We start from the raw sequence: 20,669 nt of genomic DNA, 5'->3' as shown, positions 1-20,669 counted from the left end.
GGCCAGTTTGGGTCAGCTGTCCTGGCTGTGCCCCCTCCAGCTTCTCGCTGGCAGGGCATGAGGAGCTGAAAAGTCCTTGACTAGCGTAAGCACTGCTTAGCGACAACTAAAACATCGGTGTGTTATCAACATTATTCTCAACCTAAATCCGACACACAGCACTGTACCAGCTACTAGGAAGAAAATTAACTCTATCCCAGCTGAAACCAGGATACTGGCATAGATTACCTGGACCTTCTAAGTTACCAGGATCATAGTGACAGAGGGGTCACCCACAAGCTGTTATGAATCTGCTGCTTGTATATTATTTGCCTTTCCTTTCAGATGTTACAGTGTTGCAGGCTGGCACCCATTTTCTGTACATAGAACTAGACCAGTGACTCGGGTCAGAAGTAGCAGTTCAAATACAATAGATAGATCTTTATGTAATTGAAAATAGTCTCTGTGGCTTCCATGCATTTCCATCAATGCCATGTTTCATTTTTGTGAGGCATTTTTGAAGTTGTAGGCTTTCTCATTCACTGGTAATAATCCACAGGCAGGAAGAGCTAAAAGAATGAAAAGCTGTGAGACAGCAGTGTCCCTGGTACCCAGCATCTTATTATTATACACTTTTGTCTCCTGTTCTGCCCCTCACCTCTGCCAAACAAGATGAAAAAACCCCTTAAGCAGAGCACTCCTCTTCTCTTCCCCCTTTTCCTTCACTTCTAAAACACCCTCACTTCCAGAGAAGAAGAGATCCCGTTGACATGGCTTTTGGGAAGGCTACCCTAAAGCTGTGCACTTTCTCCTACTGGGCACTGCTCAGCAGGGGTGGTGGTTCTCAGCTTTGAGCAGTAGTAATGGGGTGGGAGGAGGTTGGTTATAGCAGGGGATGAGAAGCACGCATTTGCATAGGCTCCTTTTCCCTGCCACTCCTCCACTCTCCAGCAAGCGCAGGTTTATTTTAGCCTTGGCCTTCTGAAGCAGGATTAATTTTCCCCTGAATAGGTCAGCCTGGGACAGAGCCAGGATCCATGACCTTCCATAGCTGGGGTGACTTGGGAAGCCGGACATACCTACTTAGACAGGGCCTCTAACTGCTGCGCCTGTGCTCAGTGCAAGAGAAGTATCCTGGAATAACCTTTCGGATAAACAGCAGAAAAATCCGTATGGGGTCTTTTTTCAGAGGCTGGTGTCAGGCTGAACCAGGCTGTAGTACTGCCCTCTGCTGTTGGGATTCGGGAAAAACGTAAAAGTCAGTGATAAAATCCAGCAAAACGTTAACAAAATGTAACTGGGAAAGCAGCAGTATGTGAATACGTGAATTATTTCATCCTCTCATTTCATACAGTGCTTCAACCAGTTGAAATGTGCCCTCATATCTTCACTAGCAGTTCCATTCGTAGCAACAGAATATAGCTAATAGTTCTATTGGGTTTTAGCACTGGTAGTATTCTCATGGCTGTGCAAAGCATCTTGTGACACAGAAATCATACCTTCTGGCATGCTTGTTTGTGTTTCAGTGTGCAGGGGAGATGCAGAGGAAGGAATTTCCATCAGTAATTCAGATTATTGTAACTTTGTTATTTTTCTTCTTCTTATATAGAATTATTAAATTCCTTACTTACAAGTACTTGAGATAAAGTTGTGTAGAAAGCTACAGCCATCCAAAATTACTCTTGTTTAAGTACAGGATGCATAGAGGTGTCTAGAACTTTTTTCCCATAGCTAATCTGTGAGCCAGTGTGGAAGCAAAATGGAGGTAATCCGATATTTCCATCGGAACTAGGGGGAAGTGCCATCGAGGGGCATTTCCTAGCCCTAATGTAGTGCACCCCTGCTAGACTTGGAGTATGCATAGTCCTGGACCCTTGCACCCCTGCAGATGTCCCTGGCAGCTGTGAGAGCTGTGTTTAGGGCTCTGTTCTGGAACGTAACAGCTGCAGCTGGGCTGATTTCATGGCCCTACTGAAGTAAATGGGCTTGTGGTATATGATTCAGGAAAACCGCTGCTTCACTTTGCAAAACATGTTATAATGTTAAGCCTTGATTCTCATCTTAATGTTCATATCTTTAAATGTGATATTCATGTTTCACTTTTTGATACTGATTTTAAAATCCTTGCCTTCAATTTCTTTGCCTCAGACATACTGCCCCGACTGTGTGGGGTTTTGATTTAGCTATCAGCATGCCTTAGAGAACACAAGTGATGGCTCCCTTTCAAAGAAAAGAAACTTCTGACTTTCTGACTAGTACCAAAAAAAAATCTAAAAAATCTAAATAAAGGCAGAACTGATCAATAAGTCTGCTGGGTTTAATACAGGGATGTTTTCATTATTGCTGAGCAGTGCTTGCACAGAGTCAAGGCCTTTTCTGCTTCTCACACCACCCCACCAGCGAGTAGGCTGGGGGGGCACAAGAAGTTGGGAGGGGACACAGCCGGGACAGCTGACCCCAACTGACCGAAGGGATATTCCATACCACATGACATCATGCTCAGCATGTAAAGCTGGGGGAAGAAGGAGGGAGGGGGGGACGTTCAGAGTGATGGCGTTTGTCTTCCCAAGTAACCGTTACGCGTGATGGAGCCCTGCTTTCCTGGAGATGGCTGAACACCTGCCTGCCCATGGGAAGTAGTGAAGGAATTCCTTGTTTTGCTTTGCTTGCGCACGTGGCTTGTGTTTTACCTGTTAAACTGTCTTTATCTCAACTCATGAGTTTTCTCACTTTTACCCTTCTGATTCTCTCCCCCATCCCCCTGGTGGGGAGTGAGCAAGCAGCTGTGTGGTGCTTAGTTGCCAGCTGGGGTTAAACCGTGACAATAACCCAGTGACTCAACTAATGTTGTACAGTGATAAATAAAAACAACTGTGGTCATTAATCCTGTCAGCGACTCAACAAATTGTTGTACGGTGTGCAGAGGTTTGCGGTGACTTGTTTATGCAGGCAGTTCATGAATGATAAAATAAATCAAACCTTCTATCAAAATATGTGGGTTAATGATTTTTAGAAGTGTGATTTCACTTTGTGAAGTGGCTGTAACGGTGGAGCTATGAGGCTGTTCATTGGCTCCCCCTGCCTTCAGGAGTGAATATTTTTATTTTTGTTAGGGAAAACCTTTTCTAACATTCAGGCCTGCAACCTCAAGCCGAGCTTTAAAGGTGAGGACTTTTGTGCTTGTGTTGTAAACAATAATCAGACCATAACTCTGGGCCCATTTGGGGGAAGACAGTGAACCAGCAGAAGTGCCTGTTTAACCTTCCTTTCCGCTTGGTTTGCTCTTCATTTTTTGAATCATTTGGCTTCATTTTCCAGGCTCCCAATAAATTTGGTAAAAAGAAGAAGAAAAAAAAAAAAAGCGGGGGGGGGGGGGGGGGGGGGGGGGGGGTTAGAAGTGTGATTTCACTTTGTGAAGTGGCTGTAACGGTGGAGCTATGAGGCTGTTCATTGGCTCCCCCTGCCTTCAGGAGTGAATATTTTTATTTTTGTTAGGGAAAACCTTTTCTAACATTCAGGCCTGCAACCTCAAGCCGAGCTTTAAAGGTGAGGACTTTTGTGCTTGTGTTGTAAACAATAATCAGACCATAACTCTGGGCCCATTTGGGGGAAGACAGTGAACCAGCAGAAGTGCCTGTTTAACCTTCCTTTCCGCTTGGTTTGCTCTTCATTTTTTGAATCATTTGGCTTCATTTTCCAGGCTCCCAATAGCAGAAGAGAGAGGAGAGAGACTATACCATTGCCTGGCTGGGATGCTGATTTGCACAAGCAATACTCACACCTCAGCCAGGGTGGCAGGAGGACCTGGTTGACTAGAAGTGATCATACTGCTCTCTGCATAGCCCAGGTTTTTGGTTGGCTAGTATTTGATTCCACCACATCAGCATTTGCAGCAGAAAACAATTCTAATGGAAGATAAAAAACAGATCAGTTTTACTTGTAGGCTCAGAACTTGAGGATAAGGGTTGAAAAAAGTGGGAACAGGTAAAATCTGATTGTGTCTTTTCTTTCACAGATTTCACAGAGAAATGGGAGATGGGAGAATCAGTCCAGCATCTGGTGTGACTGCAATTGAAGCCAAGTTGGCAAACTTGGTTCAGTCTGATTTCATTTCACTCTTGGCCACATTCTAGTAAGCATCTGTCCAATCACATTTATTTTGTTTAATTTGTGAGCCCTTTGTGAGTGTAAACTGCTGAAGTCTGTGAAATTCGAAACACAGAAAAATCACCTGTGATAGAAGAGAGGGCTCTTTTTCCAAAGATAATAGTCTTTGGACAGGATCCCACAATTTGATGCTACCGCATGGGCACCTTCTGAGATGTGTCAAAAAATCATGCATTAGAAATGTCTGTATGTCTCCATTATAGTTAGCTAGTTGACATGTAGATAAGGACTCTGTGAATATCTGCATTGAGACAGGTGAATTGCACACCAATTTCCTGCCTACACCAATCCTGCAGTGTGAAAGGAGAGTTGCCGAGAATTCGTGGGCTCCGTTGTATGGAAAGTGGCAGCATCACCAAGTTCATTTCAGGAAGGGACATTTGCACATACTTGCAAAGACAATCAGCCTTCTTTCGTTGGCTTTTATGGATCCTAGGTATTTGGACACTAGGGTGGATCTTCCTGATTTTTCTTTTTTCCTTTTTTTTTTTTTTTTTGTTACTGTGAGTTGCTCTGCAGAGCCTCATCCGTCAGTGTGCTCTCAGTCCCTTACAGAGGCAGACAAACCACAAGCAGTGATCGATGGAGTCGATCAGTCCTCATCACCTTTGCACTCCTCCTGCAATATGAAGCTGACAGATAAATGGTTTAAGGAGCCAGGTGGAAATATCCCTTGTGGAAGAGAGTCCCTGGTAGCTTAGAAACCTTGGCATCTGGCTAACTGTCAGCTGGTGGGTGTCTGGCATGCTCCATTCACTGCTTACTTCTGCCCCTTTGTCACCGGAATGGTGGGGCTGCTGGACCCCAGAATGATGCCTGCTCTCGTCTTTGCAGAATGCTGTGTCTGCCCTGCAGTTGGGGTTTGGCAGTCTTAGCAAAAATTGAGTGTGGATCTCATGCTGTGTATTTTTTGCTAATGCTTCTTAACTGGAGACTGGAGTGTTTCTCAGTGCAGTAGCCTTTATTCTGGAGGAGTTCTGGTCACAGAGGACCAGTTCAGAAGTAAATGTTTAGTTTGAAACATGCCAGCAAAGTGTCCTAAATGATTCGCTACTGTGTTCAGTTGATTGTTTGAGATCTCTGATATGTTGTTTATATAAGGCAGTATTTTTATAAACTCTGTTAAGTCTTGTGCCATTCCTGTACAGTGTGGGCTGGAGCTGTATACTGGAGGGGGAAGGGAGACAATTTTCCACTTGCCATATAGGGTAGGCAACATATTTGAAATGGAATTGAACCCTTTCTCCAAGCGATGCAATCTCTGGTTAAAATAGGTCAATCCTTTCACTAAGCTAGGGCTCGTTTGTTATCAATGTGTATGAAATTGTGTTTTCTTAGTATTGTTTTGTCTTTTTTACATTTTTCTCAAAAAACCTGACAAATTTAAGAGAAAGGTGATTAGTCAGCAGGAGTTTCAGGCAGCAAATGAGTGCAAGTAAGAATGATTTTCTTTATCCAGAACCATCTAGCTGTGGGGAGATAGAATTTTAACTTCCTAGGAGTGTTTCCTTAAGCACCCTTTTTCACAGCGCCTGCAGCTAAGTGCATTCAGGGCACATGTGTTGTGTTTCTGTATAAGGGAAACTATGTGAAGTAACCAGATCATTTAAGGGGCAGGGAAATAATGGATTTTCTAGTTGATTTTTCATTTTCAAGCCACAGCTGGATGATCCTCTGCCACCTCCCCATCCTCAGTGTGCCCAACATACTGATGTTCTGAAGACTGAAAATCTGACAAGCTTTTCATTGTTCTTAGAATGATTATTCCTGCATGTCCCGGTCAGTCACGTTAGAGATTCTTGTCCTTTGTCCAGGGCAGTGTGGTATCTGTAGCTTCAAATGATTGTACAGGTCACTAAATATCCTGTATCTTTAAGGGGAATATTGCATGATTACTTGGTTTTATTTGCACTTCATTCTGAATAGTTACAGAGAGCAGTTCACCCTTACTACCAAGTAAGCAAGGCAGAGACACCTCTGAAGCTTCAAGAGTTGTCTGCCTGGGTACACATTTCTTGCCATCCGTCTCTAACAGGGATATCTCAACACTGTTCAGGAATGAGTTTGACAGCTCCTGGTAATGCTTTGCGGTCTGTCTGAATGCGTGGAGGCATCAGCTTCGTGGTGGTTATTAGTCACCAACTTATATTGCTTCAGCACAGATTTTCTTCCTCCTCAGCACTTTCCTGTAGGTCAGATTTATTTCAGATACGGAGTCAGTGTTTTCACAGCAACAGATACCTTTACATAAGGGCCCTCCTAATCCTTTCAGATAGAAGCCCAGCTGCACCCAGCTTCTGTTTTTTCTGGCCATGGTAGACCTGTGGATGGCTTGCACTGAGTGTCCAGGATTCTTTATCTGTTTCACCCATTTCACTAGTGAGCATTTCTGGGTGTTGTCCTGGAGAGAGGGGAGTCGCTCTGAGCTGGAAAGTAACAGGTGATGGTTGGAGGAGATCCCACTTCCTGCTCCCACAGATATAACCCAAGTCTCTGGGGGATGTGAAGGTGTCCTGTCAAACAGCTTAGAAACTGGTGTTCACAGAGAGCTTTCTTCTGTGTTCACCTCTGGGAATAGATTCTTTTTTTGCATTGCTTATTCCAGGCTGGGAACAGCAGGCTCTGCTGCTCCTCCTACAGTCTCCTTTCCACAAGGAAATAACAGCCGTCTTGGTTGTCACCAGTAGCTACAATTCTTCACTGCTTCTTTCTGCCTCACTTTTTCTTTGGGTGTATTTAAGACCTCCTTGTCTTGGAGGTGCCATTTCAGTACATTGTTGCATTATCAACGGAGCAAAAGACTAGAGTTGGACCATCAGCTCTGAAATGTCTGTCTGTGGTATCTGCTATGAAAAGCTAATTGGATGGATGTGATGGGTTGGTTCTGGCCAGCAGCTAAGTACTCACGCAGCCGCTCGCTCACTCTCCCCCAGGTGGGACAGGGGAGAGAATAGGAAGAGCAAAGGTGAGAAATCTCTTGGGTTGAGATAAAGATGTTTAATAAGTGAAGGGAAAAATACAAAGTGATGCAAAGGCAATCACTCATCATCTCCCACAAGCAGACTGATGCCTGGCCAGTCTCCAAGCAACAGCTACAATGGCTACCTTGGAAGACAACCCCACTCCCAATTTTTATTGCTGAGCATGATATTATATGGTATGGAATAACCCTTTGGCCAGTTTGGGTCAGCTGTCCTGGCTCTGTCCCCTCCCATCTTCTTGTGCCTACCCTCCCCAGCCTACACACTGGAGGGGGGTGGCGTGAGAAAAAGAGAAAGCTTTGATGCTATGCAAGCACTGTTCAGCAACAGCCAAAAGATGTGTGTTATCAACAGTGTTTTAGTCACAAATCCAAAACACAGCAGCATATGGGCTGCTATGAAGTTAACTCAATTCCAGCCAGACCCAGTGCAACAGAGCTGCTTAACACTGATGCATAGTAGATCAGAAATTCAGGGTACAGTTTCATAGTTGGCGTAAGGATCCTGATGACTCAATGGCAGCTCTCGGCTCCTTCTCCCTTCCCATCACATGTTTCCTATCTCCTCTTATGTCAGCGCTAGCAATCATGCAGCCTTGCAAAAACTGAGTTTTCAGCACGTCCTCAATAGTGAATTGAAGCTGTTACGTAGGTGGGAGGCTGGGAATGTCTGGCTGGGGCTGAGGAAAATGACAGAAGTGACCTTTCTGGAATAGACGTGTCAGTTTGTGACATAGCTGGGTGGTTGTTATACTGTGGTTGTATTTCATCATTCTTATATACCCCTAATTAATCTCCCCCACCTCCACTTATTTCCTTCTAAATGACTACTATCACCATGTGGTCTGTAACTCTGACTTCAGCTTTAGAGCAATTAGCTAGAGAAAACTATACGGAAAAAGTATCCAATGGTTTGGTTCTCTGAAGCTGTGATGCATGAATCTCTCATTAACAGTTAACTAGAAAAAGGAACTTAATATTTAAGGTATGCTACATAACTAGATATGAAAGTTGCTCACATATTATGTATTTCAACGCAATACGGATAGAGGAGATTAATTTTTTACTTTGTGTGTTTTTTCTTAGTGGCTCTCTACATAGGTCTTTAGAATGTGATATACAGTGTACAATGTTTTGCAACTTTTTTTAGTTAAATCTGAAACACGTACAGCAATGTTGGAAAGGTTTCCATATGAAGTTCCTCTTCTGAAAAACCGAAGTGGTATTTTTGGAATGTCCTTGCCACTAGATGGCAGGGCGCCCTTTGGATAAAGGAAGCACTAAAGAGGCTGTGTTCAACACTAATTTGCTCTCAGCCTGGCAAATCTCTCATTGAGCTTATCAAGAGTTTTGCTGGAGTGAGGAGCGGGTGGAGTGCTGGAGAGAACTGTAATTATGTTATGACCCTTTGACAGCACTGGCATGCAGTTTTAAATTTTCTCCAGTACGATAGGTATCTTAATTGAATTCCACAGAGCTTGACATAGTAAGATAGTAAAGAAAAGCTGTGTCTTAACCACAATTAAACCACAAGTCAGCGTTGGTGAATTTGTTGGAGAAATCTCTGCCTCTTGTACACGTGCTGCGTTTGCTGTGCCAAGTTCTGAAGTACTCAATCAGTCCTTGAAGTGAATTGCAAAGAGGAGACTGGCCCAAGTCGTGACCTTGGAATCTGGCTTTAAATAGTTTGGACTGGCAGTTTGCTGCAGGTGGAAGATCCAGTTAGCATTTAGAAGTTAAGAGCTCTAATTTTCACTCTCCCATGCCAATTTCATCTTAGTGTAATCCTAAAAAATTCAACTGAATGAAACTTGTGTAATGGTGCTAAGAAACAGGATGCTTATGTTTAGGCTGGAGTTGTTATAGTCATCAGAATATTAAGATGAGGAAGTTGTGGGATTTACTGATCCGAAATATATAGGTGCATCAGGGCAAAATGGGTGTAACACCCCTCCATTCTCACATGGAGCATTATGGATTGGCAAATGGAAATGGCCACACTAAGATCAGGTCCACATCACTGAGCCTGAGAGTCGAAGGTAAAAGATGTACCAAACTGGGTGCTTTGTCATGGTTTTTGCAGCATTAAACTTCCCTACTAACACCTCTAGAGAACTTGTAGGGAAATTCTAAAAATTCTGAGCTTTTATCTTTTCAGTTGATAGAAAGCTAACTTTTAAATTAGTTGACTCATTTAAAAAGTATAATGACAAGTTAACATTGACTTTATCAGGGCATATGATACCCAATACAATTTCTCAAAACAAAGTAAACTTTCACAAAAATGTCAGCATTTTCAGATTTATATGTTATGGTGTTTGAAATCGATTCATTTCTCTCTTTCTGGAATAGTTTTTTATACTTTATTCCAAAAATTGAAAAATTCACTTAAAAATATTTAGAATTAGTTCATTTATAAAAAGAATGTGGTTGACAAACTGGAGAGTGTAAGTTCAGTGAAATAAATACTTTGTGAAAAGCTGTTTCAGAGAGGTCATTGTTCAACACTTTAACTTGTGCAAAAGATATTTTCAAATGGTGTATGATGTGACATGTTGTGCAATTTTTTTATCACATTTTCAGAAGCTACTTACTTGTAGTATTTGCCACTAGCTGAGCTTTGTTACAAATGACACTGCTTAAGCCTGTTGGATCATAACTTGGATCCTTCGGCTTTAATGAAATATAAGATTTTTTTGCCAAGTTTTGCCCCCACTGAGTTTGGCAAAGATCTACGCCTGCTTTCAGAGGAAAAAGGTATCAGCTTTCCTAGTCTGTTACACAAGGATATAGCTCTCTTGCAGCTGCCTGCATTGCACGTACACTACTTGGTTTGCACTTAGCCTTCTTATCTGTCTTACTCATCTGCATGCAAGGGCAGATTTTAGAGCAGGTTGGTCTAACTGCTGGACTTCCAATCACATCTGGACTGGAGTTGAACATGTGTTTTTCCACGGTATCAGACATGAGGTATCTCTTGTGCTCCAGCAGGTGATGCTATATTTTTAGCATTCTTGTGGGCATGAGGGAGCAGCTGCAGTGCGCAGATGCCAGCTGTGAGGAGAGCAGGCAGCCCTGGGTGGTGCTGGCAAAGCTGCAGCTGGTACACTGCTTCTTGCTGAGAGGCGCTTGGTGGAATTGCCCGGACAGCCTCCGTGACAGTGAATGGAATAGCAACTGCTTTAGTCCACATAATTTAAGATTTCTGGTTTGCTGTAGCAAAAATACCTCCAAGTTAGTTGTGACGTTTTTAAAGTTCGTTTTCAGAGAAAACATCCTGTGTGGATGAAAAGCTCTTCTTTTTTCTATATAACTTTTTTTTGTTTTATTTTGTAATAAAGACTCTCTTTTGCTACCTGCGTTATCTGAATGGCTTCCTTTTGCTGTCTCTGCATCTAACTTCAGAAATCTGCCGTAATATCTCCAGCTGTTCTTCAGCATTGGGAAGTGGCACCTCTTGTACCCTCCAGGTACCAAACATTGCAGTTCTTGAATCAGGAAGCTGCTTCTGAAAGAAGTCCTTTTCAGCAAGAACTATCCTTTATTCTGTCTGATAGCCTGTTACCCAGCCTGGATTTTTCACCCATGGTTTATAGGTGTGGCAGCGTTCCTCGGATCAGCCAAGCAGTTCACACCCTCCATTGCACGTAATGTCGACAGTCCAGATGAAGAGCTGGGGTTTACATCATCCTCCTTCATAGATCTCACATAGGTGATGGGAGGCTGCTGGGCAACTTTTGGTTAACAGATGTTCTCAGGCCCCGGTGGCATGAAAGCTGGACCTGAGCACAGTGTAAAACAGCCCTGAGAGCGTATGTGGGGGACACAGCAATGGTCCTGCATGGTGTCCCTGCTTATGACATCCTCTCTGAGCTTAGTACCCGGAGGAAGATAACTCTGAAAATTCTTGATCATGTGTTCTGGCAGAATCCCCATGAGGCCTCTTGAGATGGTTTTTGACTTGTTACCCGCTGTTGGAGCAGTAGTAAGGAGATGGAACTAAGGCCTTGTACTTCCCATGATTAATGTGCAATTGGCAATGTAAGTCTACATTGTAAACTGACTGACCTCTTGGGGAATGTGCTACAAGACAGAACCCCAGTAGCTGAGGAATGCTTGCAGCAGCAGATCCTTACAATGCTGTTGTAGGTGTCTGTTTTACCATGGAAAGGTATTTAATAGTCAAGCAGAATTACTTTTTTCCATTTTCATTTTCTCCCAATTCCTGTTGTTTTTACTACTTATTCAGCAGCAAGGGAGACTGCTGATGTGGCACATTTAGTACAGACAGGTGGTGACAGCTTGCAGCGTTTTAACCACTACTTTGCTTAGACCTTCTCTGAGCATGAGTTTTTACGGTACTACAAAAAACATATGGTAGCACTGAAATAGCTTTGCCTGAGGGGAAGATGCACAGAACTGGGATCTGGGAGATTCCTTTGGTAAGGGTAGAAAGGTATTGGACTAAAGGGGTGGTTTAAGAAGCATGACATGAGAGTTCATGAGACTTGGTTTTATTTCCTAGCATTGTGTGACTGTGGACAATGCATCCCTTCTCCCTTCTATGGCAGGCAGAGGTCTGTAACTATAAAATCCATCAGTTTGTGAAGGGCACAGGTACTAGGGGATGACAAAAAGTCATATAACTATCTAGACACGCTGAACAATCTGGTTTATGCATCTGAGTGGAATAATCCAAGACACAGAAGGGAAGGACACACAGCGAACTGGTCAGTTCAACAAAATACTGTACATGTACCACATGCTGCATTGTTAGCTCTTAATAACAAACATATTTTTGACACAGTATGGACTTGCTTGCGCTTTCTCACAATGTACACGGAGAATAATAACAAGGAAGTATTTGCTCTTTGCTTCTTGGTTTTTTACATTAGCAACGTCAGAGCCTTTTCCTTGAGGTGTTACTGAGGGGGTGGGTAGGAGAGTTGCGCTGATTGTGAGACTACAGGGATCTTGGCTTGCAAGTGATCCAGAGCCTAAAATATGGTGGCCTGTGCAATCCCCCTCCCCAAACTCTGTCCCCTCCCCTCACAACCCTGGTGCTGTTTTGTGCTTAACTAAATGTTAGGTGTCTTGTTTTATAGGGAAACAAAAGGGAGCCAGGCACTCCTTGTGCTTCCTTTGCTTTTCAAACTGCTCCCCTGGAATGAATTTTTCTTGCTTTGATTGTATTTAAATAGTAAAAATTACAAGAGACTTTTGGGACAAATTTTAGAAGGTATTTAGTTGCCTCGCTCCCACTGGGAGGAGATCAGGCTCTGAAGAGCCTGTGGTGTGATCCAGTATCCCTGGCAGTTTGTTGCCTACCAGCGGGGTCTGAATGGCAGGATAAAAATAAGAGCTGGAAGAACTTGAGGCTCTAGGAGCACCATGTCGCCCAGAGCACTGGGTTAAGCCCTGCTTTGATGTTGAAGTGCACATCATTCTGGCTGATGCGTTACTGGAGAAATTGTGATGAAATGGGAAAACAGTTGTGTTATACAGCTGTTTGCCTAAGTGGCTGAAGGATCTGGCTTTTGAATTAAGCGTGCTCTGAAACAGCGTTCCAGTATGTAAATCTAAATGCCAAGAACAGAGGGGCCTGGTTTATGTGACATTCAGGGTAATAACTGAAAGGGGAAAAAAAAGTATTAATTGGAAAAACATCCTTCAAGAAAGATATTATGGCATGAACTAATATGTTAGAACAACAGCGTGAACTAACGATGACTTGGAGTTGAATTGCAGTACCTGGGTTATTTGAAGCATTACAAACCAGAGGGACAACAGCATATAAGGAAAGAACGAGTAGGAGACAATATGTTTTTTTTTCCCTTTCCCTGTCTCTCAATTTTACAGGCCAGTTTTCCCAGGCAGTGTTTCACACAGAGATTGCAGTGGTTCAGCTTTCTAAGCCTAGTTTTCACGTGTTACGTCTCTCCTTCAGGAAAGCTGCCTGCCAGATGCAGACTGGTGGGATACATCTGGTGTCTTCCTTGAGAGTGATGAGAGGATTGAAGGGCCGAATAGGCACCAACACCACAGATGAGGACACGCAGATACTTTTAGTGTTTGTGCCATGAGAACTCGAAAAAGGAAGGTTTTCTGGAAGGAACTGGAACCTGTGATTTATGCCAATAAAACATCATTTTAGATTCCTTGAAGTCCATTGTTAAATTCTCTTTTCATAAATATTTAAGTACTTGCCCAACTTGTTGTTGCTGATTCCTTAAAAAATGCAAGGGAGAGAGATTGCTTCTGGTTCCTTTGTGACTCTTTAATGTTTGTGATTCATTAATGTTGCTTTCACAGGCGAGATACCTGATGATCTCTTAAAAAATGCACAAGAGGTGCTGAGGAGGGGCTATGTTTTTATGAGCAAATGCAGCATGTAGTGAATTCATGCTCTGCCTGCCAGCAGAAACCATGATTTCCACACACGTTTGCACACAGGAACTGTATGGCTGTGCACCACCCCACAACTGCCTGCTATTTCCCAACAATTGCAAGTACCTCTGCCTTGCCCTTGTTCCCTGGACAGATCTGAGGTCACACGGCTGGAATAATCCCCTTAGTTTATCTTTCTGGCTATATCATGCCCTGTTTGAAAATTCCTCCCACTTACTTCTCCTTACAATCAGATCACTGTAAACATCTCATTCTTCCTTCAAATGTCCATCAGAATTTTAGGCTTGCTTATCCCTCTGTCCTGGTCTGCTGTCTTATTTGCCTTGCCATCTCTGCTCCTGTAGCATGCTAGTCTTGACACCCTCTTAAGTTCCTCTCTGCTTTCTGTGCTTGTTCCCAATTGCTTTCTTGCAGAGGATGCTTTTTTGTATCTTTTCTCTTCCACTGATAACCTATTAAAAACCTGCTGTTACCTTGGTACCCACGAGCGGTGTCTTTATAGATGATTAAAAGACACTTCAGTAACTGACTGAAACAGTTGCCGAATTTCCCAAGGTACCTTATCTTCCTCTCTGTCTCTTTGATTTGAGATCTGAGAAGTGAGAACTGCCTTTATTTGGGGATATTGCAGATATTAAACGTATGATAAAATGGGAATAACAATTTCCCAGTTTGCATGTGCAAATGTAGATATTGGTACGATAAACCACGTGTGACTTTTTGCAGGTGCTCCCTTTGCCAGGGTTCTGGGCTTCTTGCCAAAGCATTTTCTCTCAACCTCACTGTTAACCAGTCCCTTGCATTTTGCATCAGCTTCTGTCTAAATAGGCTTAGCCCTCCAGTTAATAGATATCTTTTTCTCAAGCCCTGCCCATTGCACCTGCCTTTGAAAATGTGCCCTGGAGAACCCAGTGAGTCATCTGTTGTGTGCTGTTGCTGTTTGATTAAATCATTGCTTAGTTTCAGGTGGCTGAATTTGCGTGCTGGAGCACTTGATTCTCCTGTTTACTGCTTTTGTGTATCACGGAAGTGTTTGTAAAGCTTGAGGGGAGGTTCAGAATGAAAGGTACAATATCAGTGTTTGGGATAAAAAATGGTATAGGCCATACACGCTCTTCATTCAATGCTTTTTCTGTTTCCACACCAGTGAGCACGATGGATGTAATGTAGTCACAGCATGTTTCCAGAAATCCTGAGATCAGTAATGTAAAATAGGTCTTTGGAATTTTAATAATGGAGAAAATGTCAGTATGCAAAGTTGGTGCAGCCTTGTTCCTCCCTTTGCCCAGTTTTACTCCTTTAGACCAGTCTGTGTATTTTCTGACCTTGCAGACACAACATAGGGCAGCGATAGGGAACCCTCCAGAACCTTGCATTGATTCCCCTCCTGTTCCAATAGGATTCACCACCCTACAAAGTAAATGTACACAGGCGTACTTTTAGACCAGACCTTCAGGATCAGCTCCCATCTCCCTGGATGCATTTGGGAAGCTTGGGGACCTTCAACACTGAAATGACTTTTAACATCTCCTAAGAGGGACTGTGGCACCCAGAGATCACCGGGTTCTTTCCAGACTGCTGTTTTTCCCCAGCTACGCTCAGGGATGAGTTGTGTGTCACTGGCAATGCTTCAGTCAAAACAGTTTGAAGGCTGTTTTGCACTACCAGAGGTGAACAGCGAAGTGTTGAAGAGAGCATGATTCTGACCCACCCTCCTCGTAGAAATGACGTTACTTATTTAGGTCATTAAATAATGGTGATATTTTCTCATAAAATGTATTTGTACACTGTCAAGTATATGTCTGGGGTTTCAGAGATCAGCTGCCCAGATCAGGTATCACAGATCGCAGTTACAGGCTAATGCTGGGAATGGGAAATTATACAGCGGAAAGAGACAGTTGATTCTTCCATGTGGGTATAAATAAGTCCATCTTTGCAGTCGACAGTTCGGTAACTTTCTTGAGCGTTAAACTTAGACAACCCTTTTTTTTCAGTAGTCTCTTCATGTAGCTTGATATGGAGAGCAGTTTGAGACATTCTTCTTAGGAAAGAAGTATGATCAGAAGCTCTTGTGATTGCTGCAGTGGCATGGTTCACTCCACGTTAGAGAACTGCTTATCTAGCTCAGGCTACAAGCCAATAACGAGTTATCAGCCTCTCTAAGCGAAATTAAATGAGCAGTTATTCAGAGCTATACTGAACCTATAGAATGAGAAATATTCTCAGTAACAAGTCATGATCAGATTGGGTTCAGTACCAAGAAAATCCTTACTCATTTGCCTATCAAGGGGGTTTGTTGTTTGGGTTTTTTTTTCATTTGGTTACCAGAAGAAGTGAAGATTTTTCTCCCTCATTTTACATCAAAAATCTTCTTGATCAACAACAAAAAATCATAGTTTATGGGTTTTTTCATGCAAACACTTATATTGGCACAATCAGAGCACCCATCTTTTGCTATGGAGAGGGAAAAATAATATAAGCCAGAGCCCCCGAAGAAGTCTGCCTTATTAGTGATTCAAAGATTATTTATTTGCAGCTAAAGGTGCTGGAGTGATCTGTGTGTGAATTTCTGTCTCCTTCTAGGCTTTACAAAAATTCTTGTACTGAGGCAAACAAAGTTGCCAGAGAAGTAGGGCCTCCCTTCAGTAATTATTTAGTCTTACTCTAAGAGAGGACAAAATGGATAATAAACATGAAGACATAACTTCCAATCCCATGAGCCTATTTTTCTCTCCTTATTCCTATTTTTCAGATCACAGCAATTCTTTGTCTTTAACTCCGGAACAATGTTCAAAAAGCTTGATTTTGCTTTTTGAACAGTTTGTGGCTTTGTTGCTCTCCTGCCTATTTGAAGACAGCTATGATGAATATGAAAAGCCATTTTCTTTACCCCAGATACATATGCTTGATATACAAAACCGTAAATGTTGCACTAAGTGCTGTTCTTTTTCTTCCTTGGATCTCATGTGTTACTTTACGTGTGACTTGTTTAGCGTTCTTTGTGACTATGGTTACACACAGAGAAGTAATATAATCACTAAACAGTCTATCTGTTTTAGTTGCAGAGCTAGAAGTTGGCCAATTTACCTAACTTTTGGTTCTCAGCATAGACTCCCCACTGCTTATGCCTGGGATGGCATCCTTTGATGCAAGTGATGGAGAGAAGGATTAGGAGATAGCAACAAACAGGAGATTTTGTTTAACTGATCATGTAAGCAAATAGATTTTGTCCATTAATCACATATACGAATAGCTAGTCTTCAAATGACCTGTGCAACAGTGTTTAACCCCAGAACAGTTATGTATTCCTGAAAAGTTGTTCTTACTGACACTCCCCGGCCAAGTTAGGTTTTATATTCTTCATAGGTAAAAAATGCTGCAGGTTTACCTTGTTTCTGTGTGGTTTTATGTGTCTTGACAGAACTCAAGCTTCCGTAAATGCACGTGTCTAAATGAAAAGTGAATGTAGATAAGTGAAGTTGAAAGGCAGTAAAGTAAGATACTGTCAGCTGAGGGCAAATGCAAAAGCAGCTGTATCTGCCCTCCTCAGCAGACTTCCTCAGAAATAAAGCAGGGTAAAGGATTCTATAGAATGAGCCATTCTCCATGCTCCAAACCTCTGAGTCAGAAATCCCCAAAATAACTTACGGACAAATGGCACTCAACTTATTTTGGGGATTTCTGACTCAGAGGCTTACAAATGGCACTCTAACAGAAGGGTTTCTTGAGTTAGGTAAAATGGGAAAGCATGATGATGAAACCAAAACAACAAATAAATACTATGTTTTGTATACCCTTTCATTGCCTTCCCAAAAAGGAAATATATCCCCCCAAAAGTTAGCTGAGTTTTATCAGCTTTGCAAAACGATGAATGAACGCCTTGTTCTTTATTATTGCTTAAGTCATTCCTGTTTATGCCAGTATTTCAAGGATTATGTTTTGATTGTTCTGAAGAGGTGAAAACACTTTCTTGCTGATGAATAAACACTGCCACTTTTAAATATTTGTATGCAAAATGTCTTTAAAGCCATTATGAAATGCTTTCCAAAAGCACTAAGAAGCTGTTTCCCGAAAAGACAGTTTTTCTCTACATTTTCTTTCATGCTAAACAGTCCAAATGAAAAGCCTTTCAGAGTTAACTAGTTTAAGCAATACCAGTGTTTTAGTGTAATGAATAACTTTTTATAGAGGACAATTGCACACAGTTCAATATGCTAGTATTTCTATTTCTGTGCCCCACCAATGCCGGGATTCTAGGGTAGAATTTCTTTCTTTGAGAAAGCTGAAGCGATCAAAACCCTGATTAACCTCTGATATTCACGTGGTGCTCTTGATCTTGAGGACCGAAGCAGTAACAAAGAGTTAATGGCAGCCATATGCTCAGGGTATTGTGGGTACTGTTGACCCAAATGTGAACTCCGCAAGCCAGGGCTGCTAACTGCTGTTTGTTTCAGGTTTGGCGTGGAGATTACTGATGAAGAGTTTGAGCTGCTACTTGACAGAATCCCCCTTGATGAAGATGGAAATGTCAGATACCCCCAGTTCACGGCCAGGTTTGATTCCTGGTATGCAGCGTATGCATTTTATTTCTCATTTGTGAGTGGAATTATTTTTAATCTAAAAGGCTCACATAACATTTCCAGACTGATTCGCATTTCTTAAATGTGCTCCTTTAAGACGTATTTCTTGCATGGAGTATGCTGATTGATTACATTTAAAATTAGCTGATGTTATGGCTATATACTGTTTATAATTTAGTTGCTCTTTAGATGCTAACTACATATTTTACAAGAAAGACTTCAAAGGCATGTAACGTACCTTCGTGCTTTCTGTAGGCTGGGAAATATGACAGACTTCTAAATAAAAGCTAACTATTTCCGAAAAATGGTAATAAATGTACTTAGTATCTCTCTGAGCATTTACAGGCCCTATGTGTAGTCTGAAGTGCTTCTGAGATGATGATATCAGTTAATCAAAGCTCTACTCAGCCTCCAAGGCCTAGCTGTGAATTAGAGTTTGATTAAAATAAAGCAGCATTGGGCTAGATAGAGACACTTTATTATTTTCCAAAAATTAGGACTCCATCCCCAAAACCTGTCATGCCAGTAGCAGGGCAGAAGCCAGTGACATTGCTGAGGTGAGTGAAAGTCTCTTGTGGAATCTGAGACTGGAGAAAGCCATTCCACCCGTGAAATCTGGAGAAGTAAATTTCAGCACTTTCACGCACACTTGCATGTACACATGAAAGTTAGACTGCTCAAACAGGAATGCAAATGTGTTTGAGTTATTTAGCAGGTAAAGGTATGTAGTTGCATACACACATGAAGGGTAGGTAGAAGTCTGAGTTCACTGTACTGAAACCACATGGGGTACCTTCCTGCACTTCAGGTAACAAACCAACTAAGTATTGCAAACCTGATGCGCCTGCTTCTTCCTTCCTATTCCACTAGTTGCTCTTCCACTCTTTCTTTTCCCCGGTCCTTGTCTTCCTGCTTCAGGAAGCTTTGAGGCTGAATTCAGCTGTCCACGTGTTTGCACACAGGGCTGTCGGATATGACACAGGATTCATGAGATGTGTATGACCTTCCGGAATGCTATCGCCTAGGCAATCTCCAAGGGTGTCTCAAATGACCTTTGAATGCATTTGGGTGGGCTCCTGTTTCTCGCATACTTTTACTGCCAAGGCCTCCTCTCCAGTTCTTTCCTTTATAGCCCTCTGACTGGGTTGCAGCTATCCCAGATTCAGTTGTGCATGAATTTCTGTGAAGTGTCCAAGTAAGTTCCAGAAGTATTCCCTGGTTGTCCCGTGGTAAGGGTGTAAACAGGAGACAGAGGATAAACACCATCTAGCAAAGCTGACCAACCTTTGAGAAACCAAAAGCATCAAAAATAAAATATGCCAAGATGCAGAACACTGGGCCCTACCTCCTTCCTCTTGCTGTGCACTCAGCCGCAGTAACCCTCCCCTGTGCTTCCTGCCTTTCTTACACACACATTGCTTCAGCTCCCATGTCCAGGTAAATTCTGAAATTAAGAGAAGCTGATGTCCCTAAAAAAGGCAAGATGCTTCTTCTCAGCAGTGTCTTATCTTTGTGCATCAATTCATGGATTAAGATGGATCTGGACACCGCATTTATTTCTGTTTCTAGTAATTATTTTCTTGTGTTTGCTTATGGTTAAAGTGACACATTTTCACCACAAAGGAGCTGCATTTAGCCCAGAGTATACCACTGGCTGTGACCTTGTCTTGAAGTGTGTCCCTAAGAGTATGCACAGCTGCTCATAGCCCTTTAGGATAGTTATCACTGAGCCCTTATTTCAATAGTAAAAAACTGTGCTGTGTAATATTCTTGAGGATGCCAGCAAGATAGCAGTTTACATGCAGGCTTGCATCTGACAGTCTTACGGACTGGGAGCAAAACTGAACACCATGATTTGCAGGGACATGTGGGAAGCCTAGTTTGTACTAACCTAGCTCTGCCACCTTCAGGCCCTTTGCAATCCAAGGTGAGCTGGGAACACACTGGGAAATAAAAGCCTACCTCTAAGGCTGACATCTACCAGGGAACCAGAGACAACATCCAGGACTTCGCTGCTGAGTTTCAAAAGTCATTTAAAACACTTGGTCCAGCTACATTAAGCAGTAAAAGAAGGAATCTACAATAATTGGCAAGTTAAAACTGCCTGCTATAAATGGGAGTGCACTGGGAAGCGAGCCTGGGTGCATAGCAGACAAATGCCACGGGAAGTGCAAAAAAAGCCAGTTGGGTTATGAAGGCTCTTTTCCCCAGGTCAGCCAGGGATGTATGGACATGCCCGGCCTCATATCTTCCCACAAATAATAACGGGACCCTAGAAGCTGAACTACCATCTCTTGCTAGTAAGATACTAAGAGATCTCCTCTTCTCAGAACCTCTGGAATCTGAATGGTTGACTGCACAAGTTGAATTTTATGTGGGCCAAGTCTTGCATGACTCCTGTACTTGTTTGGCTATCAGATGCCACCAAGAATAGGCCTAGGTTAGATACATGGGCACCAGCAACATCTGGGCTTCTTTGCCAGGGAACCCTCAGACATACCAACATTGTCAGACCCAAAGGTAAACCATATATATGAAAAAGAGGATGAATATTA

The 20,669-nt window shown here is 42.5% G+C and overlaps 1 long non-coding RNA gene across 2 annotated transcripts in view; it reads left to right on the top strand.

The window, feature by feature from the left end:
* Positions 1-18,417, top strand: part of LOC103897366 — a 31,491-nt gene extending 13,074 nt beyond the window's left edge. The window contains exons 4-5 of one of the 2 annotated variants that reach the window (XR_657484.2): positions 3,995-4,111; positions 17,989-18,417. This is a non-coding gene — a long non-coding RNA (uncharacterized LOC103897366). The remainder of the gene's footprint in view (positions 1-3,994; positions 4,112-17,988) is intronic. The other variant, XR_657485.2, reaches the window with a different exon arrangement.
* The last annotated feature ends 2,252 nt before the right edge of the window (positions 18,418-20,669 follow it).

Source organism: Aptenodytes forsteri, unplaced genomic scaffold (genome assembly GCF_000699145.1).
Source record: "Aptenodytes forsteri isolate BGI_AS27 unplaced genomic scaffold, ASM69914v1 Scaffold65, whole genome shotgun sequence".
In the NCBI taxonomy this organism is placed as follows: Eukaryota; Metazoa; Chordata; class Aves; order Sphenisciformes; family Spheniscidae; genus Aptenodytes; species Aptenodytes forsteri.
The sequence above is the reverse complement of the archived record's forward strand: the minus strand, read 5'-3'. Positions and strand labels throughout refer to the sequence as shown.